This window comes from Molossus molossus, unplaced genomic scaffold (assembly GCF_014108415.1).
Source record: "Molossus molossus isolate mMolMol1 unplaced genomic scaffold, mMolMol1.p scaffold_m16_p_18, whole genome shotgun sequence".
Classification (NCBI taxonomy): Eukaryota; Metazoa; Chordata; class Mammalia; order Chiroptera; family Molossidae; genus Molossus; species Molossus molossus.
The window spans coordinates 33,674,931-33,698,888 of NW_023425353.1; the positions used below are offsets into that span (position 1 = coordinate 33,674,931).

General features: G+C 41.1%; 1 protein-coding gene and 1 non-coding gene across 2 annotated transcripts in view; both read right to left on the reverse strand.

The window, feature by feature from the left end:
- SLC35G2 (solute carrier family 35 member G2) overlaps positions 1-3,454 on the reverse strand; it is a 61,905-nt gene extending 58,451 nt beyond the window's left edge. Inside the window, exon 1 of the mRNA XM_036267052.1 lies at positions 3,410-3,454. The gene's annotated coding sequence lies outside the window, so the exon portion shown is untranslated. The remainder of the gene's footprint in view (positions 1-3,409) is intronic.
- Positions 3,455-6,609: 3,155 nt separating this feature from the next.
- Positions 6,610-6,716, reverse strand: LOC118633687. The gene has a single exon (XR_004960232.1). It is a non-coding gene; the product is annotated as a U6 spliceosomal RNA (small nuclear RNA).
- Positions 6,717-23,958: the final 17,242 nt, after the last annotated feature.

Consider the following 23,958-nt stretch of genomic DNA (forward strand, 5'->3'; position numbering starts at 1 on the left):
AATTCACAAAAGAAGAAATACAAATAACCAATAGACATATAGAAAGATAAACAATTTCTGTAAAAGTCACTCTTAGGTGAGGAAAATGGAAAAGGCTGATTGTTTCTAGCATAAATTAGTGAAGAATTTAGAACAGTATGCACTACCAGTTGCAGAGAAAATTGTTAGCAAGTTTCAGAGGGCAGACAATATGTACCAAAATGTAAAATGTGCATTCTCCCTAACCCATCAATTTCATTCAGAAATTTATTCTAAGGAAAAACACCATTACATAGAGGAATATTTTTAAATGTTCATCACAGCATTGTTTCTATTATCCAAAAGATGTAAATAATATAAATATATTTAAATTGGATATTAACTCAACACTTATATGTATCAAATGGGAAGATATCCATATCTTATGTGAAAAAATAGAAACATGTATATAGTGTGATTATATTTATGATACACCAAATTTAAGATGCACATGTTCACATTTCTTAGTCAAAATGCACCTTACAATTGATAACATCCTACATTCAATGAGATATATGTTTATTTATGAATTTAATAATCTGAAAATGCTTATTCCAAATTAATATTGGAGATGACTTGTGGAGAATGGCTTACTAGAGGGCTTTTATTTTCTACTCTGATGGTGGTTCCATTTTTTTATAATCAGTTACATTCAAATTCTTTTTCTTTATTGATTTGAGAGAGAAAGGAAGGGAGAGGGAGAGATAGAAACATCAATGAGAGAGAACATCGATTGGCCACCTCCTGCATGGACCCCACTGGGGATTTGGCCCACAACTTGGGCATGTGCCCTGACTGGGAATCGAACTGGCGACCTCTTGGTGCATGGGTCAGCTCTCAACCACTGACCCACACCGGCTGGGCTATAATCAGCTATATTTAAATTTTTATTCTAGAAGAACAATAAAATTATTCTGTTTGGCTGTTATAAAAGGTTTTTAAACCCCAAGAAGAAAATATTATGGAATAGTTCATCAATTCCCCAATAACCATTCTTTTGTCTTTTGGGAAAAGTTATTTTGATCCATAATGGATTTTTTTTAAAGCGTTTTGTTTTTAAGGCATTTGACCAATCTTGTGTGTGCACATTCTTATGAACATCAGTGATACGAATTCCTTGATTTGGCTAAAAAGTATACTGTGTTATATTTTCTTTCACCTACAAAAAATACTCTAAAGAATAGCTTTTTTAAAAAAACTACATACTAACAGTTAAAAATTCTACAGACTAGCCCTGGCCAGTTTGGCTCAGCAGTTAGTGTCAACCCTCGGACCAAAGGGTTTCGGGTTCAATTCCCAGTCAAGGGCACATACCTCGGTTGCAGGTTTGATCCCCGGCCCTGGTGGGGGTTGTACGGGAGGCAACCAATCGATATGTCTCTCTCACATCAATGTTTCTCTCTCTCTCTCTCTCTCTCTCTCTCTCTCTCTCTCTCTCTCCCTCCTTTCCACTCTATCTAAAAATCAATGAAAAATATCCTTAGGTGAGGATAAAAAAATATATACATATTTTAAAAAAGAAATGAAGTGAGGCCCTGGCCATGTGGCTCAGTTGGTTGGAGTGTTGTCCTGTGCATCAAAGGACTGCAGGGACGATTCCAGTTAGGTTGTGGGTTTGATCCCCGGTTGTTTCTCTCAAAAACAAAAAAACATATCCTCAGGTGAGAATTTAAAAAAAAAAGTTAAAAAGAAATGAAGTGGGGGTATAAACTTAGAGTTTAAAAAGCAATCTTTTTATATAAAATAAAATATATGGTAGATTATCTTTTATTATAGAATGAAAGACTAATGTAAATGACAGAAATTTTAAAGAAAAAATATATTTGACAATATAAAAATTGAAATTTTTATATAATATAAAATATAAGCAACATTTAAAAATAAAATAGCAAGAAAAAAATGCAACATATGTAACAGAATCCTTAGCATACAAAGAGTTCTTACAAATAAGAAAAAAATATAAGTACATCAATTCAAGAATAAGGAAATGAGCTCACAAAACAAGAAAATAGTATGACAAATAAATACATGAAAAGACATTCTTTTCTGCCTTCCAACTGGAAAATACTTTTCAAAGATTGTTAAAACCTAGCAATCTAATTTTGGTGATAGTGTGGGGGATACTGACATTCTAATTCTGTGTTTAGTATATGCTTTATTTATCTACACCCCTAAGGCGACTCACCTATGCTTTCATGTTATTGTCAGGAAACTAGCATCAACCCATCTGCAAAGGGTTTCAGTGTCCCGCAGGTTCCACTCTGGCCCACCTGTCTTGGAGATGGGCTATTTCTGGCAAAGGTGTGGAGTAGCACTGAGAGGCAGGCCGGGGCCCAGGAAGTCAACAGAACAAGGCGCTTGAGACCCTTCAGCACCATGGACATGGGCAACCCTAATCAAAGTCCTTTCTGGCGGAATAGCCAGCAGAGACCACCCTTCCCCAGGCGCCCCCAGCCCTCTCCTCCCAGTGCGTCACTATTTCGGGACTCACAATAGTCACTCATAAGTGGGCTTTCAGTCTGGCTCCTCGGCAAGCCCGGCAAAAGCTTGGACGGAGATGCAGGTCCATGCAGTGCCCCTACTCGCCATCTCCTTCCTGATGGTCAGTGCAACCCTTCTATCCACACCTCCTCTCAAAAGAGGCCAATTAGAGCTCGTGGTGTGGAAATTCTACAGCGCCCAGAGGCGGGTCAGGAAGGGTTCTGTTTTCCTCCCCGGGGACTGAGGAAGGCAGAGTGGACTTGCCCTGCGCCTCCAGCCACCACACTGGGCCATAGCCTGGCCCTTCCTCCACGACTGCTCTTGCCTTTCCTTGGGGAAAGATTTCTACACACCGTTTATTTTCCTCGAAAATCTCAACTCATATGGACTGGAGTTCAAGAATTGTAGACATGAGACAAGAGATTAAAGGAAAATACTACTTGGTCATATTTCTAAAACCATTCAAAATTCTTAAAAGTTTGTATTTGAAATTGAACCCGTGACTCCCTAGGGGTTCACGCTTGTCAGGGTGGGCTTCTTGGCAAGAAGAAAGCAAAGCCCCTATCCTTTATCATGAAGGCTGGGGTGGCAGGAAACGGGGGGCAAGGGCCGTAGTTGATACTGACTCGACCGTCTCCCTGCCTGGATTTCTCCAAGCGAGCAGCGCAGGGAAATGGGGTCCCTGCAGCCTTTCAGGCGTCCAGCAGAGCTCCGGCGAAGGGTTGTAAAGAGGGCGAGGCGCTCTGCCCCGGGCCCACCCAACCCAAAAAGAGGGACTCTTCCCCTATAGGTGCCACAGCTAAAAGCGGGTGTATGGGGTTCGTGGCAAGCTCCCACTCCTTCCGGGTGGGGCTGCAGGCAAGTCAAAGTCCCAGTCCGCCGATGCCCTCCGCCTCTCGGGCCCTATTACCTGTGTGTTGCAACAAGGAAGGCCCGCCTGGTGCTCTGGCCGGGACTGCCGGCTGCCCTGTGCCTAATCCAGCCTCCGAGCCCGCTGAGTCCGCCAGGAAAACCACTGGTGGGGCTGCTGAAGCCGCCAGGCGGGGCGGGGAGAGGGGCGCCGCTGGTGCGGGCACTGCGCCTGCGCTCTCCGCTGCCCACTTCCCAACCCCAAGGTTGGTGCCCACGTGGAAGACTCCGAGTGGTGGGGGTAGGGGGAGGTGCCCAGGATTTGTGCCTGGACTGAGGGACTTCCCCTACCTGCGTGGTGGAATAGTCCAAGGAGCTAGGAAACTGTCTGCCCAGGGCGCTTTAGCACGTCCTTGGAGAAATGGTTTGAAGCAATCGCGGATCAACCAGGATGACCTGGTCTTCAGGAAGGAGACAGGGATGCAGCCTCACCATTTCCACCTGTCTGCGTTTAAAAGTTGTAAGTGGAGCCCTGGCCAGTTTGGCTCAGCGGTTGAGCGCTGGCCTGCGGACCAGAGAGTCCTGGGTTTGGTTCCCGCCACGTACTAAAAAAAAAAAAAAAAAAAAATTTGCAAGTCAATTCTTTGATATTTAAAAATATGTGTAGCATGAGTAAATTGTGGTTCAGGAAGACCTTTGGGCATCCCCAAATACACCTGGCATTTTACCAATGAGGTCTCTGAGGGAATGGTCTTGACACTGTAGAGCTGGGTCCTGGACTCAGGTCTATATACCCCTATCCCATGCTGAATGAATATAGTCTCTTAGAAACAGCTAGGGTCATCAAAGCAATGGACAAGATGGGTCAAGAGGACAGACAGGAAGGCCATTGCCCTAAGCCAAGCAAGAAAGGGTGAAGCCTGAACCAAGGTGTTAGCTGTGAGAAAAATAGGATGTGACTGCTGGTTTTTCCTCTGTCCCTGCAGATCCACTCTTCATCCTTCTCTGTGACTCGGGGCTGACCTTTATGGATGCCATAACTGTCTGCTGGCTTTCACTTGGTTTAGCCAATGGGCAACACCTGCAGGAGATCACAGAGCAGGATATTATTCAGGACATTCCCCTACACCCCTAGTGGGCCACTCTGTTAGCAGTGGCTATATTTTTAATCTGAAAGCCATTACTCCAATTCTGTGACCCTCTCCTAACTTCTCTTTTGGTTCTATTTACCACTTGCTGCCCTTGCCCCTTCGGGCCTCGGGCTTGTAATTACTCCCAGGGATGTCCTTTAACCCTGCCCACCCCTTTTCAAATAGTCCCTTTATTAAATTATCAAATATCTGGATATGCCATGCCATCTTTTTCCTCTTATATTTATATTTTTCTTACCATTCCAGAACACTATAATAGATTTTACTTCATTGTAGTTGGGAAGATTCATAAGGAAAAAAAATGTGTAAAAGAAAGATGGGGCTTTTCAAAGGTGATATGTCTCCCAGAATCATCATGACAGTTCCCTGGGCAGCCATCATGCTAGGTGGTCTCCCCACTGTGGGGCACCAAAGACAGTTTGAGTAGACTCAAGAATGGTATTCAGACCACTTATAATCAATGTGCTCATTGATTAAAAGACTGGGGGTCAACTGAGTGTCCAGCATAATAGAAGTTTTAGGTGCCTCTTGATATGAAAAAACAATCTAGATCTTTATGCAACAAGTGCTGGTACTCTCCCAACTATAGCTGGACTGCTTTTGAATGAGTCAATATTCTTAGAACACTTAACAGAGTCCTGGGCACAGTGTCTAAATGTATTTATGAAGGAGCTGCTGAGTGAGGCAATTGTCAATGAAAGTCTCTGGCTATTTCTATAGAAAACTCAAAGAATGTTCCCAAAGAGGATGGAAATAAAAGGCAATAGAGTGAGTGACATCATTAAACTATCCCTAGCACTCCTATCAGCTTGGCCTAAATTTAGGACCTGACCATTTCTCTCACTTGTATAAACAACCAAACTGGTATAACTAGTTTAATTCTTTCCCCACCCCCCTTCAAAAAAACATAAAACAAAACCTTGAGGCACTATCTTGGCAAAACTTACCCAAAGGGAACCCCAGGAGTAGCTGTTTTCAAACAATTTTTTGTATTTAATTTTATTTTTTCACTACCATTTATCTCCTCTATGGCAAATAGAATTAATGTTCAAGCAAACATACTATTGTACTGAATATAAATGAGATCAGAACAGAAAATTTACATGTATTTTCAACCTTTCACCCTTTGGAAGAGGAAAGACACTTTGTTGTTCAGAAAGCATCCTGGGCCTCATTTGTGGGGATCTAGATAAGGAGTAGAGGTACAGAAGCAAAAGGAGCCTGGGAAAGCTAGACTGATCTACGAAGTTCAGTTAGGTTAAAAGAAATGGAGGAGGAAGAGAGCCAGAAAAGCTTTGAGGATGAAAGTGAAAAAAATAAAGCTGTAGAGTGATCTAAGTTTAGGAGAGAAGGTTTCTGGGAGATTTGAGAGAGCAGGACTATGGATTTAGCACAGTTGCCATCCTGAATGACACTGAGAGATACTGAAAAACAGAGGAAAGGATTTTTAGACGTTTTGTTACATGTAATAAATGGAATTCTTCTTTTGTGCAATAATACTGAGAGCTTTTTCTTGCCAAGTGTCCTAAACTCAAATTGATTTCACTGAAAAATCCAAGGGTAGATATCTTCAGGTATGGCTAGATCCAGGCACAATGTCTCCTTTTCTCTCTGTTGACTTCAAAGAGTTTATTCTCATGTATGATTTCTTCCCATCTCCCATCTCTCCCCAGTGTTCAATTTATATTATCCTTTTTTTTAATTTAAATTAATTTATTTATTTTTGTTACAGATGTTTCTCCTCCCCCCCCATTGATTCCCCCCCTCCCTCCTCGCCCTCTCCCCAGCTTTGTTGTCCATGTCTGTTGTTCATGCATACATGCATTTAAGTTCTGTGGTTATCTTCCCCCCCCTTCTGGGGATAGTCAGTCTGTACCCCACTTCTACATCTCTGGGGCTACCCCATTCCTCAGACTGTTATGTTCATTATATTCCACAAATAAGTGAGATCATATGATACTTGTCTTTCTCTGTTTGGCTTGTTTCGCTTAGGATGACACTTTCCAGGTCCCTCTATGTCATCTCAAAGGATAAGAGATCTTTCTTTCTTACAGCTGCATAGTACTCCATTGTGTATATGTACCACTGCTTTTTTTTTTTTTTTTTTTTTTTTAATATGGAACACTTCACGAATTTGCGTGTCATCCTTGCACAGGGGCCATGCTAATCTTCTCTGTATTGTTCCAATTTTAGTATATGTGCTGCCGAAGCGAGCACATGTACCACTGCTTTTTTTATCCATTCGTCTACTGATGGACATTTGGGCTGTTTCCAGATCTTAGCTATTGTAAATAGTGCTGCTACAAACATGGGGGTACATATATTCTGTCTGATTGGTGTTTCAGGCTTCTTAGGGCATATTCCTAGAAGTGGGCAATTTATATTATCCTTATAGCTAACCATTCCTGTAGAAACAGAGCACTTAGTTCCAAGTAGTTTCAATAAAATCTTGGGATTATGTCTCATTAACAAATTCTGGATCTTATACATAACCATATACCTTAGTCTGGGGACAAATAGTGGCAGAGGAGTCATTCTCCAAAGGAAAATCAAGGTTCTTCTATCAGAAGAAACCTTATAGAGAGAGGCAAGTGAAGACAAGAACATATTCACTACAGTACCTTTCAAAGAAACTTCAGTTAAGATTTATGTTGCTTTTCAATTTTTTTAAATACTAGACTAGTGTTTGTTTTGAAGATGACATCATATTGACACGAGCAGCAATTCAGCTGAATGATTTTTCAACCTAAAAAGTAAATTCAGCCCAGCTGGTGTGGCTCAGTTGTTGAGCATCAACCCATGCATCAAGAGGTCACCAGTTCGATTTCCAGTCAGGGCACATGCCTAGGTTAGGGGCCAAACCCCAGTGGGGGGCATATAGGAGGTGGCCAATCAACGTTCTCTCTCACTGATGTTTCTATCTCTCTCTCCCTCTCCCTTCCTCTCTCTCTAAAAATAAATAATAAAGAAAGAAAAAAGTAAATTCAAATATCTTGCTATTCTTATAGAAAGAAACACCAGGAAAAAAATATATATATACATATATATATATATATATTTGGGACATTTGGCCCAGAGGTTAGAGCGTCGGCCTAAAATATATATTTTTTTTTCCCTCACCCGAGGACATTTTTCCATTTTTTGTTCAGGTAGAGTGGGAGGGAGAGAGAGGAACAGAGAGAGAGAGAGAAACATCGATGTGAAAGGAACACATCGAGTGGCTGCCACCCGCACAACTGACAAACTGCAACCGAGGTACGCGCCCTTAGCGGGAACCGAACCCGGGTCTCACAGGACCGCAGGCCGACGCTCTAACCGCTGGGCCAAACCGGCCAGGGCCAGAAAATATTTTTTAAATGAATTTTTTTTGCTCTGTCAAGTTTGGCTCAGCATTTAGAGCAACAGCCTACGGACTGAAGGGCCATAGATTTAATTCCAGTCAAAGTCATGTACCTGAGTTGCAGTCCTGGTTGGGGTCCTGTGGGAAGCAACCAATCAATGTGTCTCTCTCACATCGATGTTTCTCTCTTTCTCTCCCTCATTCCCTTTCTCTCTCTCTAAAAATCAATTGAAAAATATGCTTGGATGAAGATTAACAAAGAAATTAAAATAGCCCCAGGTTTTCCTCTTAACTGTTACTAAACCAGTAGTCCCAGAGCCAATTCTTTCATCTCTTATTGACATAGTGGTTTCAACTTTCCATCAAAAAATAAATAAAATAAAATATATTTTGTTTTCAGTTTCCATATATACACAGCGTTTATTTAAGTAGAGGCACCTTTTGTGATCCTGGCAAACAATTCAGGTCTCTCAAAGTCCAAAGAAGTTACTAAAGTTCCTGATTACCATTATGGAAATACTTTCCTCCCCGACCTGTACCACAACAACTTCACTTTCTCAGTCAGACACAAAACTCAGTACTTGAGTCGTCTGGACTAAACAACTAAGAATTTATTTGTATACCCACATTGGAAGGTACACAGTAACACCCCATTTCAGGGGCATTCAGATTTTTATCAACCTCAAATACCTGGCACACAACCACAAATTTTGAAGTAAATGAGGCAACTTGCTATCTCAAAGTTCAAGCACTTGCCTTCGTCTTCAAATTGTACATATCACAAAAGGCACCAGCAATAAGCACAGCTATCTGTTTTTCCCAATCAATTCTTTCTTGATTACAATTTACTACTCTATTACCACATTTGCCCACTTCACCACTTATTAGCTCCGTGCTTCAGATTTCTTATGAAGAAAGCAGATAATAACCTACTACACAGGACTGTTATGCGTGAGGATTAAATTCATAATACAAGTAAAGCCCTAAGGACAGTGTCAGGCACCAAGTAAGCACTAAATTGATATTTACTATTATTACAGGGGCCAAAAAGTAAATCCCTCTAGATATGTAAAATGAGTGAAAAAGTCTAGATGGAGATTATGTCTAAAGAGCGTGCTGTATGAAGAGAGTAGGTGCTAATTCAGACTAAGAGACCATAAGGAAATGTGAATCCAGTGCTGAAGGATCTATTTTTTAAAGGGATGGAAATCTTGATTTGTGTGTGAAATTTTCTGATTGTTAAAAATGCAAAAGCAACTTCCAGTCAAGATGGTAGAATAGGTAAATGAGGTACTTACATCCTCCCACAACTACATCAAAATTACAACTAAACTACAGAGCAACCATCATTCAAAACCACCTGAAATGGAGCGGAATGGAAGTCCTACAACTACGAAATTAAAGAAGCCACATCGAGACTGGTAGGAGGGGCAGAGGCACAGATAGGCTGGTCCCACATCTACGTGTGGTGGATAAAAATCAGCAGGGATATCTTGGCTGGAAAGGTCCTCCCTGAGAAGCAAGGGGTCCTCGTCCCATACCAGGCCTCTCAGTTCAGGGTTCCAGTGCCAGGAAGAGAAGTCCCATAACTTTTGGTTCTAGCAGAAATTCAGGCTGAGGCTGCTGGAGCCCCAGGCAGCTCCTCTTAAAGGACCCGCACATAGACTTACTCAGACTCGCTCCCTCCAAGCTCCAGAGTAGGGGAGGCAACTTGAAAGACACCAGAGACATACGGGGAAGAACTGAGTTGTTTGGTTCCGGGTGAGAGCTGGAGAGGCAGCTTTCTCCTGAATAGATATGCTGGCAGTAGGCCATTATTTCTTTGGTGAGCGCTTCTCTCACAGGGCATGCAGACAGCTGCCATATCTGGGACTCCAGCAACCTGGCTCATACTATTTGCTCTGCCCTAGTGATTCCCTGAGGCCCTGCCCCACCCAACTTTCAGGCCCATACAAGTTGTTTCCAATGGTTTTACCATAGGATTGGTCTGTCTTGGCTCCTACTTCAGATTTTCCTAAATTCTCTCAAACAAGTAGCACCTGGCCTCAGTGAACCCAGAACCTCTCAAAAAGTGGCCCCAGGCCCAGCATTGGAAGCAGCCTGCCTTGGTTCACAGCTTGGCTTTGCCTGGGCACCTCCAAGCCTAGGGCAAGCAGCATCCATCTGCAGATCACTTTGTAGCTTATGCCTGGTAGCCCCAGGTAGAACACAGACAGTGGCTGACCTTGCCCCAGAGCCAGCACATCCAGTGGACAGCTTCAGACCATATTGAAGCACCACTATCCAACTATCTCCACAAACAACACACTCAAGGAGTGGACTCAGTGGGTACCAGAGCCCTGCTGAAGTAAGTCTTGTTCTGTGTGGTGGGCCCCTGCACAGCTGATCATCCAAGGTAGTCAGAGGTCAGTGGTCAGTGGGTACAGCCCATCCTTGCAACTGATCAGCCTGAGCAAATCCCTCCTGTTGACACGCAAACACCAATCAAGACTCAATTACAACAGAAGAGTGTACATCTGTAAGGCGCACCCCAGCTGGGATGATCAGGAAGGCTGTGCCACTGGACCCTACAGGACACCTACAAAGCCTAGAAGACATAGCAACTCTACCTAATACATAGAAATAACACAGGAAAGCATTCAAAATGAGGAGACAAGGAAACATGTCCCAAATGAAAGAACAGAACAAAACTCTAGGAAAAAAACTAAACAAATTGGAGATAAGCTATCTAACAGATGCAGGGTTCAAAACACTGGTTATAAGGATGCTCAATGAGCTTAGTGAGGACCTCAAGAGCATAAAAAAGGATCAGTCAGAAATTAAGGAAGCACTTACTTAAATAAAGAATAATTTATAGGGAATCGCCCAGTGAGTGTGGCTCAGTGGTTGAGCGTTGACCCATACACCAAGAGGTCACCAATTTGATTCCTGTTGAGGGCACATACCCAGTAGGGGACATGCGGGAGGCAGCCAATTGATGTTCTCTCTCATCGATGTTTCTATTTCTCTCCCTTCCTCTCACTCTAAAATCAATCTAAAAAAATAATAATAATTTACAGGGAATAAACACTAGAGTAGGTGAAGCCAAGAAGCAAACCATCGATTGGAACATAAGCAAAAAACACCCAATCAGAACAGCAAAAATAAAAAAGAATCCCCCCGCCCCCCAAAAATGAAGATATTGTAAGGAGCCTCTGGGACAACTTCAAGTGTACTAACATTTACAACACGGGGGTGCCAGAAGGAGAAGGGAGAGAGCAAGAAATTGAAAACTTATTTGAAAAAAATAATGACAGAGAAGTCTGAATCACCAAACAGAAAGAATATATACACCCCTATGTTCATAGCAACACTATTTACAATTGCTAAGATTGTAACATCTAGAAACAGCCCAAATGTCCATCAATAGATGAGTGGATAAAAAAGCGGTGGTACATATACACAATGGCACATTATGCAGCTGTAAGAAATAGAGATCTCTTATCTTTTGAGACGACATGGAGAAACCTGCAAAGCATAATGCCAAGCAAAATAAGCCAATCAGAGAAAGGCAAATACCACATGATCTCACTTATTTGTGGAATATAATGAATAAAATAAGCTGATGAACAAAATAGACCCAGAGACATAGAAAGGAACAAGGTTCAGACTGACAAACCTCAGAGGAGGGGGGGCAGGTGGAATGGATGAAATAAACCAAAGAACTTATATGCATGTATGTGTAACCAATGGACAGAGACAACAAGGCTGGGGGGAGGGGTTGGGGGGTGGGATGGGGAGGAAGGTGTCTAGGGGGAAAAAAGGAGAAACATTTGTAATAAAAATAAATTAACAGAAATTGAGAAAAAAATAAAATAATGACAGAAACCTTCCCTAACTTGGTGAAGGAAACAGACATACAAGTCCAGGAAGCACAGAGAGTCCCAAACAAGATGAACCCAAAGAGGCCCACACCAAAGCACATCATAATAAATGCAAAAGGTTAGCCCTGGCCGGTTTGCTCAGTGGTAAGAGTGTCAGCCTGCATACTGAAGAGTTGTGGGTTTGATTCTGGTCAAGGACCTGTACCTTGGTTGTAGTTTGGTCCCCAAGGACAAGTACCTTGGGAAGCAATCAGCTGATTTGTTTCTCTCACATCAATGTCTCTCTCTCTCTCTCTTCCCACCTCTCTCTCTCTCTCTCTCTCTCTCTCTCTCTCTCCCTCCCTCCCTCCCAATCTATCTGAAGATAAATGGAAAAATATCCTTGGGTGAGGATTAAAAAAAAAAAAGAAATGCCAAAGTTTAAGGACAAAGAGAGAATCTTAAGAGCAGCAAGAGAAAAGCACTTAGTTACCTACAAGGGAGCTCCCATAAGACTGTGAGTTGATTTCTCAAAAGAAACTTTGCAGGCCAGAAGGGTGTGTCAAGAAATATTCAAAGTGATGAAAACTAAGGGCCTACAATCAAGATTACTTTATCCTGCAAAGCTGTCATTTAGAATCAATGGTCATATAAAGAGTTTCCCAGACAAGGAAAAGCTAAGGGAGTTTATCACCATAAAACCAGTATTATATGAAATGTTGAAGGGTCTTCTTGAAGAAGATAAACAATATGAATAAAATGGCAATAAATACATATCTTTCAACAAGTGAATATAGAAACAAAATGAACAAGCAGAACAGAAACAGACTCATAGATACAGAGAACTTTTTGTTGGTTACCAGATGGAGGGGATTGGTGATTAAGAAGTACAAATTGATTGTTAGACTGATGAACTTCAAAAGGAATGGGGGAGGGGGGCAGGAAGAGATAAACCAAAGAACTTATATGCATATATGAATAACCAATGGACATAGTCAATAGGGTGGGGAAGGCAGGAGGTGGGCAGGAGTGGGGAGGAGGGAGGATCAGTGTGGGGTTGGGGGGAAGGAGGGACATCCATAATGCATTCAACAATAAGGATAAGTTTAAATTTTAAAAAAATAAAATAAATAAAAATGCAAATGCATTTGTGATTTAAAAAATAAAACAAAAAACAAGAACAGAAGGAAATTATCTCAATATAATAAAGGCCATATGAAAAACTCAGTTAACATTATACTTAATGATGAGAGACTGAAAGTTTTTCCTCAGGAATAAAACAACAATGCCTACTCTCACCACTTTTATCCAGCATAGTACTACAAGTTCTAACCAGAGCAATTGAGCAAGAGAAAGAAATAAATGACATTCAAATTGGAAAGGAAGAAGGGAAATGATTTCTGTTTATAGATGACATGAGTTTATATGTAGGAAGCCCTAAATACTCCACCCAAAAAAGCTACTAGAATAAATGAATTCAGCAAAATTGAAGGATATAAAACCAATGCTCAAAAATCATCTGCATTTCTATACACTACAATGAACAATCCAACAAGGAAATTAAGAAAGCAATTATGTTTACTATAGCATCAAAGAATAAAATACGTAGGAATAAATTTAACCAAGGAGATGAAAGACATACACTGAAAACTATAAAACATGGCTGAAAGAAATTAAATACATAAATTAATGCAAAGACATATTTTATTCATGGATTGTAAGACTTAAAATTAGTAAGAGGTCAATACAACCCAAAGTGATCTACAAATTCAATGTAATCCCTAGAAAAATCCTAATGATGTGTTTGCAGAAATAGAAAAATCTATTCTAAAATTCATATGGATCTTTAAGGGACCCTGAATAACCAAAACAATCTTGAAAATGAAGAACAGCCCTGGCCAGTTTGGCTCAGTGGTTGAGCCTCGGCCTGAGGACCAGAGAGTCCCGGGTTTGGTTCCTGTAGGAGCGCGTACCACAAAAAAAAAAAAAATTTTTTCAAAAAAAAGAGAAGAAAATGAAGAACAAAGTTAGAGGTTTTATACATCCTGATTTTAAAACTTACTACAAAACTATAGTAATGAAATAGTGAGGTAGCAACATAAAGGGAGACATATAGCCCAATAGAATAGAATAGAAAGTCCTTAAATAACCCCTTACATATATGGTCAAATGATTATCAATAAGGACACCAAGACCATGTGATGGGAAAAAGCAGTCTTTTCAACAAATGATGTTGGGAAAACTATATTTCACATGCAAAAGGATAAAGTTGAACCCTGACCCTACACCATAAACACAAAAGAACTCAAAGTTGATCAAAGACATAAATGTAGAAGCTAAAACCCTTTGAAGAAAATGTAGGGCAAAAGTTTCTTGACATTGGATTTGGCAATAATTTAGTTGGATGTGACACCAAAGGAACAGGCTACAAAAGAAAAGATAGATAAGTTGAACTTAATGAAAATTAGATGTCTTTTGTATGTCAAAAGACACTATCAATAGAGTAAAAAGGTAATCTATGGAATGGGATAAAATAGGAAAACCAATAAGGAGAGTCTAGCAGATGCAACGGGAAAAATTATCTCTGTCCCTATTTGATTCTCACCACACTATGTCTGGCTGTGACTCCCAGGGGATTCCCAATCCAGGTAATTTGCCCACAGCTTTTGGCTACAAGGTCACTTTGCTACTACCATGTCAACCCTCTGGCCAGATCAACTGCACCATCAGCTACTTTCTATATCCCTCAAAATGCATGCAGGATGTTCTGGATCCCTGCCACACCATACAGGTGTATGAGCAGAGTCAGTGTCAACTCAGCCTTCACTCTGCCTTCTCTCTATGCCACATTGCACTTTCACTCTGCTTTAGTCATCTATGTTAGTGCAGAGCTACCTGCGAGGCTTTCTCTTCCCACATTTCCAGAGAGTGGAAGCTAAGGCCCCTCTACTTTCAACCGTTTCCACAGTCTATTTAATAGCCTTACTGAATTGTTGCCAAGAAGGTTAAAGTCACAATACAAGAGTCTGCTTCTGCCCTGGCCAGTTTGGCCCAGCGGTTAGAGCATCGACCTGCGGTCCAGAGAGACCTGGGTTCGGTTCCCACTAAGGGCACATATCTCAGTTGCAGTTTGTCCCCGGCCCTGGATGGGTCGTGTGGGTGGCAACCACTCGATGTGTCCCTTTCACGTCGATGCTTCTCTCTCTCTTCCTCTCTCTCCCTCCCACTTTATCTGAACAAAAAATGGAAAAATGTTTTCGGGTGAGGATGAAAAAAAAGAGTCTGCCTCCTTACTTACACTATCTCTTTTTTCTCCTTTCTGCACTCAAGTAGAAAATTAAAGTTTGTAGAAAATTGAAGTTTGTAGAAAATTGAAGTTTGACTCTTTTTTTTTTTTCATTAAGTTCCATTTTTCATAGTCTTAATCCTCTCCACCCTTGTGGTTAGTAGAGGCCTTTGACTGACTGGAGAGGTCATATACATAGAAATGCAAAAGAGAAGAGTATGTTGATACATTATTTTAAATTAAGTAAAATGGACTGATTTGGGCAATAAAGGAATATAATTGCTCATATAACTGCACAGTTCAGAGGTTCAGGCCACGCTTTATCCAAATACTGAAATAATGGGATCAGGACCCAGTTTCTCTCTTTCTCAAATTCACTTCTTTATCACTGGCTCCATTCTTGGCAGCCTTCTCCCGTTGTGGTTTCAAGATGACTACCAGAGGCTCCAGGACCCACATGCTTCTTTGTTCACATGAAAAGAAGAAGAGCACTTTCCCTCTCTTGTTGAACCAAAGTCCTAAGCTAAGTATGGTTGGACTTATCTTTTCTAATCCAATCGTTGTGGTGACTGGGATGTAAGATAAACACCGTATCTTATATCACAGGTCCCATTTCTAAAGCAGAAGAGGGGTAGCATCAGGTTTCCTTGAAGCCCATTGACTATGGGAATAAACATTAGATACCATTGCCAAAAGAGGGGGAAATGTGTGTTCAGTGTCCAAAGATAGCAATCTCCACTACCTCCAATGTCTACCAGATCAGATTTGACTTTCTGCTCAAGCATTTGTTGAACGAAATACTAAAAGAAAAACAAAACAACTTAATCTTAGCAACTCTTCCCCACGATGCAAATCCTTTTTTACTCCTGATTCTTGCTCTGGGAAATTTCTTTTTAAGTAATGTCTTAGTGTCTGCACTTGATAGACCAAAATCCTCCCATATCCTGGGAGTGCTAGGCCACTTCTTTCATCAGTTTCTGTCCTTGTCCTAGGACTTGGTCTGAACCCTGTCCCTTGTCAGGAGCTGTGCCCAGCACTACCTGCCATGTAGTCAGGCTGCCACTCTGCATGTCCACAGCTCCTTAAAGATCATTAAAGTGGTTTGTAAACTGCCTTGTAGCTGAATCAGAGTTTGCTCTAATTTTTATCACATTGATTACTATTACGTATATCAATATATGTACCATATGGGTGTCTCTGCTTAGATCTGACTGTCAAAATATTTACAAACAAAAGAAGGAGGGTGTCATCAGGGCTAGGCCCAGTGGAAGTACTGGAGGTAGAAGTGGCTCACTCCAGCTTCCTACCTTTGCCAATCTGCTGTTTCACTTTGTCACCCCTCTGCATGTTTTCTAAAAACAGGCAACAAGCAACAGCCAACCTGCTACCAAATTTTCTACATGCAAAATAAACTCTTCTTTCTCCATTAATCCTCAAAGACCTTTTCACTTTAAAACTTGACATGTGGTTGCTAATGCTCGGTATTTAATATTATATGTAATAATCATCAGCGTGATAAAAATTACAGCAAACTGCTTCAGCTGTAAGGGTTTATGAACCACTTTAATGATCTTTAAGGATATGTGGACATGTAGTCTGGCAGGCTTCCCAAATAGCAGGTGGTGTGAAGCACAGGCTTCTGACTAGGGATGGAGTTCTGTTGTTAGTTCTGCTGTCGTGCAGCTATGTGACCTTGAGCAAATCAACTAACCCCCCTGGACCTATCAGTTCCTAAATTCTAAAATAGCGGAGTTAAACTCAGTGTTCTCTAAGTTCTTTTCATCTTCAGCATTCTCAGATGTCCTATGAAATCAGTTTTGTTTCTAACAATTGATGAATAAGAAGTTATCAGTGAAGAATTATGTTTTCTAGAGCAGGAAAGATTGCCAGGAGATATTCATTTAGGTCAAATGAGGTGAAAGAAGAGGTGTAGTAGAGACAAAAGCCTGCAGAGTGATTAGGATCATAGAGGATAAGATGCTGTAGTGGGCCATGATCCTCCTCTCCATTGAGCCTTAGATAGCACATGTATAGCCTCAGGAGGCTGTGTGGACTGAATTGCAAGAATCTCCACACACTCTGGCCTGGGAAGAGGTTGATTTCTCTAGGTTCACAGGATTTTCTTCTTCTGAAGCTTCTCCAAGAATCTATAAGCTTCTCCCTCACCACCTGTTTCCTAGAGGAGGGAACTTACTAGGGTGAAATCCATGGTTTTGTCCTATGATACCTAAGTTAAGATAACAAATAGAAAGCACAAAGTAGTCTCTACTGTCTCTCAAAATCTCACTGAAACAACTAGGAAGAAAAATCTTTTTTAAGAACAGAAATCCACAAGGACAAAAAGAAAAGGAAACAGCCAAATTTTGAAAGTTAGAAAATGCCTGGAAGTATAAACTGGCTTAGCAGATTCTAGTAAACTGAATCCTAAATCAGTAATGGTGAAAGATGTTAAGCAATTTGATTTATACTGCAATACCCAATGGTCTCATGAATTGGCAGCATCAGGCACCTCTGGAAGTGGGGCTAAAGTATGGGGTTGAGAAGAAAGGGATTGGTTGAAAGTTCTTTTAAGAAGCTGTCAGGTCCGGCCAGTATGGCTCAGTGGTTGAATGTCGACCCATGAACCAACAGGTCGCTGGTTCGATTCCCGGTCAGAACACAGGCCCAAGTTGTGGGCCCGATCCCCAGTGGGGGGCATGCAGGTGGCGGCCAATTGAGGTTCTCTCTCATCGATGTTTCTATCTCTCTCTCCTTGTCACTTTCTCTCTATATATAATCAATAAAGGAAAAGAAAAATTTTAAAAAGAAGAAGAAGCTGTCAGATCCCCAGATGCCCTTCCCAATTCACACAGCAGGTCAACTACCTCTCCCCACGCTGATGGGAGACTAGAGTCCTTTCCTCTGAGAGTGAGAGGAATACTTCCCGGAGGAGGAAAACCTGAGGGTCTCCACACTGGGCGACATCAGGCACAGCTGAGCATAAGGAGAGCCATATGAAAAATGGGAGGATGTGAATATTTACATACTGAATCTTGAAACCTCCAGCCTTCTTCTCCCACTCAGCATCCAAATAATGGCAGCCAGGCTTGCACTGTCCAGAAGACAAGAGGATCCTTCTCTGAGCATTCTGACCAGCACAGCAGAAGGACTTCAAAATTCTGACAAGGGGATTTGCAACCGATTGGCCCTACTAGACCACTGTATAGTGAAATAAGATTTGACAAGTCTGGATTCGTGCTTTCAGAGATTCCATTCAGCTTTTTATGTACCATCCTTAAATGTAAGCAGAGGCCAAAGATTACCACACATCTGAGGAAAGACTCAGAAAGACCAAAACAAGCAAACAGATAAAGATAACTTTGAGGAAACAGCTCATCCTGAGAGAAAAAACATTTTTTTAATCATCAAAATTCTCAGAGATGGATATTGCATCATTGAAAGAGGAAAGGGGTGTATTTATAAAAAGGAATATTCAGAGAACACAAAGGGAACCTTTATTTTTTTTCCTTTTTATTAAATTTTGGGGTGACAGTGGCTAACAAAATTATACAGGTTTCAAGTACACAATTCTACAACACATCATATGTACACTGTATTATGTGTTCAACACCACAAAGGGACCCTTTAAAATTTGCAACATAATAGGTGAAATTTTTTAAATAAAGAGATTAAGACAGTCTCCCATGGTATGGCACAAAAAGATGAAAAGATAGAATATTGGACAGAAAAGGTAAGAAAATTAGAAGACCTTCTCAGGAAGTCCAATATCCAAATGCAGTCCAGAATGAGAGAACAGAGAAAACAGAGGAGAGGAAATCATTCTTTAAATAATTCAGGACAGTATACTATAGAGTTTGCAAATCCAAAGGGCCTATAGACTGCCCATCATAAAAAAGGAGCAGGTCAAGGCATATCTTAGTGAAATTTCAGAACCCTGGGACAAACAGAACATCTTCATGCTTCTAGAAAGAAAATAAGTAAAAACAAAACAATTTCCCTTTGCTGTTCCATTTATTTATACATTCATTGGTTGACACTTATATGTGCCCTGACCAGAGATGGAAACTGCAACCTTGGCATACCGGGACAACACTCTAACTGAGCTACTCAGCCAGGGCCTAAAAACAAAAATTTAAATAAACCATATAAAAAATCAGAAATCAGAATTATTGGGGTTTCTTGATGAAGCCCCTCCCATGTGCTCAGAGCTTCCAACTAAATTTTCAGTGCTCCATTCTTAAAAATGAGTCAAAGATAGAGGCTAAAGGGAATTTGTAAATGATTATTATAAAAGACCAGGCTGTCTAAAAGTCTAAAACGCCCTCCCCCTCTCCACTACTCCCTGAACAGCCAGTGGGATGGATGCAGCCAGAACCAACCAAAGACCTGCCTGCTCAGCCATCTCTTTACTCTTCCCTTAGTTTCCACCTCCACCCCCACCCCCACCACTCCACTCTTCCTTATTCACTGCCATCAATCATTCTCTCTCTCTTCTCTTTCTGTCTCTCTCTTTTTTTTTCCCTTTATTGATTTTAGAGAGTGAGGAAGGGAGAGGGAGAGAGAGATAGAAACATCAATGAGAGAGAACATCAATTGGCTACCTTCTGCATGCTCCCCACTGGGGATCTGGCCCACAACCGGGCATATGTCCTGACCGGGAATCGAATCGGCAACCTCTTGGTGCATGGGATGATGCTCAACCACTGAACCACATCAGCCGGACTGTCTCTCTATCTCTCTGTTTCTCTGTCTCTCTCTTTCTCTCTCTCTCTCTCTCTCACACTCTCTCTCTCTCTCTCTCTCTCTCTCTCTCTCTCTCTCTCTGCCTTGATTTAAGGGCATGCGTCATGCTGGTTTCTTCATAGCAAACCTTATTAATTATGGCTCCACCCAGGAAATAGGCAAAGATCCCAAGAGCTCAGGCCTTGACAGTAGGGAGCTCTTTCTGGACAAAGAATCAGACTGGATTTAGTGACAAATTCTAAATTTGTATGAGACTTTCCCATTTCCTTGAAGCATAATGCTCCATTGATTGCAAGCTGAATCATATATTGAGCCTGCTTCTCACACTGTCAACGAGAAGTGTAATTCCTGAATGACTCCCAGGACACATTTATAGATTTTTTTCAGTCTGTTGAGTTATAAAAGCTACCCAAAGTATTTCTTTTTCTGAAGACTTTTAAATAAATCTTGATCTCAGCAGCTAAATCATTTAACATAATTACATGCAACACACAGGGAGTAATCTGCATAGAAGCAAGAGTTGAGGTAATGAGGCTAGAAAAAAATAAATCAAGTAAGTGTGTAAAGAAACAGAACAGAGAACTGAGGACTGAAGTTCTACCTTCTAGTTTCCTCTTGTTTAAAGGGTAGAAAAGAGAAAAATAACCATTCAAGAAGATTGAGAAGGCAAGGATGAAAGTAAGAACTCAGGATATCAGGACAGAAATTAAAAAAAGAATACTTCAGGAAAGGGTGGTGGGCAGCGTAAAATATGTTGGGGAAACAAAGAAGAAGGGGTGTGACAGGCCCAGTCAATACCCCATTCATATACTCTTGGATCTTACAAGGCAGGACTTCTGACTCCAACTGTCTAATAACCTTTGGCTGCTGTAGTCACTCTAACCCAGCTGTGTTAAGCCAGAAATGCTAGAGAATTAATGTTTCCTTATCTTCACTGCAATGCAGCAACCCTCAAACATTAACTAAAGTTGGTGTAAAATATCCCATACCCTATACCCCATAAGATAACTTTAAGCCCATGCTCTATCTACACTGACTCCCATAGTTCTCCATAAGGATTACACTCTAGTTACTCACAGTGGCAATTGACTTGATAAGGTCCCATTTATTGGCTTCCTTCCCTTTTTTTCTCTTTCCCACACCCCTACTGGTGCTTCCTGGCATAATCTCCAAATGACTGGGATGAGAAAAGACCATTGATAGGATAGTTTGAAGATCCTTTAAGAGATAAAGGTCAGTAGAATGTAAAAGGAAGAAGCCACACTGCTGGATTCTGAGGAAAGAGTTAGAGATGAGGAACTGGAGACATAGATGGCAAACAACTCTGCAGAGTTTAGAATTTAGAGGAAGGAAAGAAATGAATGAGGGAATTATTAATGGGGCAATGGGACTGGGCAAAAAAAAAAAACCTTCTATTTGCATCTGTCTAGAAAAGATCCAATGTGTATTTTTAGACCTTTGACTCTAGAAGTATTTATGCCTTTCTGAAAGACATAGATATTTTTAATTAAAAAAATATTTTTTCTTTATTGATTTTAGAGAGAGAGGAAGGGAGAGGGAGAGAGAGATATAAACATGGATGAGAAAGAACATTGAGCCCTGGCGGGTTTGGCTCAGTGGTTAGAGCGTCAGACTGCGGTCCCGAGAAATCCGGGTTTGGTTCCTGCTAAGGGCTTGTGCCTCCGTTGCAGTTTGCCCTGGCCCTGGTTGGGTCGTGCTGGTGGCAGCCGCTCGATTTGTCCCTTTCGCGTCGATGTTCCTCTCTCTCTCTCGTCCTCTCTCTCTCCCACTCTACCTGAACAAAAAAAAAAAATTCAAAAATGTCCTCAGGTGAGGATAAAAAATAAATAAATAAATAACTAAATAAAATTAAAAAAAAAAAAAGAATGGAAAAAACTCCTCCACTGAGGATTAACCAAAAAAAAAAAAAAGCTTATCATAAGTAAAATTATTGCAAAGGATATAGCTTGTGGCGATTTATAAATATTGCATTTTAAAATAAACTTGCCTGACCCGGCCAGTGTGGCTCAGTGGTTGATTGTCAACCCATGCACTAGGAGGTCGCCAGTTTGATTCCCAGTCAGGGCACATGGCCCAGGTTGTGGGCCAAATCCCCAGTGAGGGGCATGCAGGAGGCAGCCAATCAATGTTCTCTCTCATCGATGTTTCTCTCTCTCCCTCTCCCTTCCTCTCTCTCTAAAATCAATTAAAAAAAATTAATTAAAAAATATTAATAAACTTGCCAGGCTGGAATGGCTCAGTTGGTTGAGCATCATCTTGTGCACCAAAGGGTTGCCAGTTCTACTGGTCAGGGCACATACCTGAGTTTTGGGTTTGATGCCCGGTCAGGGTATATATGGAAAGCAACTGATCGATGTTTCTGTTTCTTTCTCACAGTATTTCAAAATATTTTATCTATAAAGATTGGGCCTCCTAGTCTCCTAAAAATAATTTGGAGAGATGTATTATAAAAATCCTATGAATACGTGAATGTGTGATGGAAGATGAAAAGTTTATTCTAACCCTTAGGAGAGTTTTCAGAATTTCCCCTGGTCAGAATGTGGTCAGGAGCAGAAAAACTATAGAAACATGTGACCTGACTGAGCCTCAGTATCCAATCTCTACAGTAAGCATAGTAACATCTATTTTATTGACTTATTAAAATAATTAAAAGAGGCTGTATAGCAATTTGGTTAGGAGCACAGATTCTGGAGGTAGGCAGCCTAGGTTTGAATTTTGTCTCTATAGCTTCCTAGCTATGTGACCTGGTAACATCTCTGTGCTTCAGTTTCCTCATCTGTAAAATTGGGATAACAATAGAAGCTGCCTCACAAGCTTGTTATGAAGATTAAATAAATTAATGTGTGCAAAGTACTTAGAACAGTGCCTGGCACATAGTAAGTGATATATAAATGTTTGTCAAATAGCCCTGGCCAGTTTGGATCAGTGGTACAGCCTCAGCCCATGAACTGAAGGGTTGTGGGTTTGATTCCTGGTCAAGGGCCCATACCTGGGTCACAGGTTTGATTCCTGGCCCCAGTTCTGTCATGTGCAGGAGACAACCAATCGATAATGTTTCTCTCTCTCTTTCTCTCTCTCTCCCTTCCTCCCTCCCTTCCAATCTCTCTAAAAATCAATGGAAAAAATATCCCCTGGTGAGAATTAACAAAAAATAAAAACAAATGTTTGTCAAATAACTGCACATAACATGCCTGGAGCACTAATAGGTGCTTAGGAAATGGAAGCTATTCTTGAATTTATAGCGGTTCTTTCTTAGCTGGAATCTCTAAACTTTCACAGAATAACTGGTTTCAACAGAAGTTCAACAAATTACTGAACCATAAGCATAGATATTCTAACTCCCCATTGAGAGTCCTTTTCTCAAATTATTTAGGACAAACTGAGAAAAGACTTTAAGAAGAGCGTGTTTTATTTTGGGGGGATTTTTTGCATTAATACAAAAATCTGACAATTGACAACAAAATTTAAAAAAATAAATTGTTTTATATCAGCAAGGGTATCCCTGAGGTTTTCACTGCAAGTGTATTATTTCCATCATCATTCCAGTTGCCTGGGAAGGAAGGCCAGCATATGCAGCATGGTTTCAAGTCCAGGTCAGCAGGCAGCCCTCCTCAGCAGGGCTTCCCATGGTACACAGGACTGTGAAACCAATTTTGGGTTGTCATGGTAACTAAGGGAGCTTCTAGAAAATGTTCCAAATAAAACGTATCTTCAGGGAATCAATAGATATGGCCTAGGTGGAAGGGGGTTTGGGGAGAGGGACAAAAATATACTGTCTTTGATCCCACCAAGTTGATGAGTCTGTTGGGAAGAGTGTAAAAAAGCACTGTCTTATTTTTTTGTACATATATATATATTTTGCATTTATCTTCAGATAGAGCGGGAGGGAGAGAGGAGGGACGAGAGAGAGAGAAACACCAATGTAAGAGGGGCCGGGGACAAACTGCAACCGAGGTACGTGCCCTTATTGGGAACTGAATCCGGGTCTTTCTAGTCTGTGGGCCAACGCTCTAACTGTTAAGCCAAACTAGCCAGGGCTTTTTTTACATTTTAAAGCTTCTGAAATAAAATGTGTGGACAGAGTTCATTTAATGTTATGGGTTGCCCTGCCCTGGCTGGTTTGGCTCAGCAGTTAGAGCATAAGCCTGCAGACTAGAGTTTCGGATTCGATTCCAGTCAAGGGCGTGTACCTCGGTTGCAGTTCCATCCCCAGCCCTGGTCAGGGTT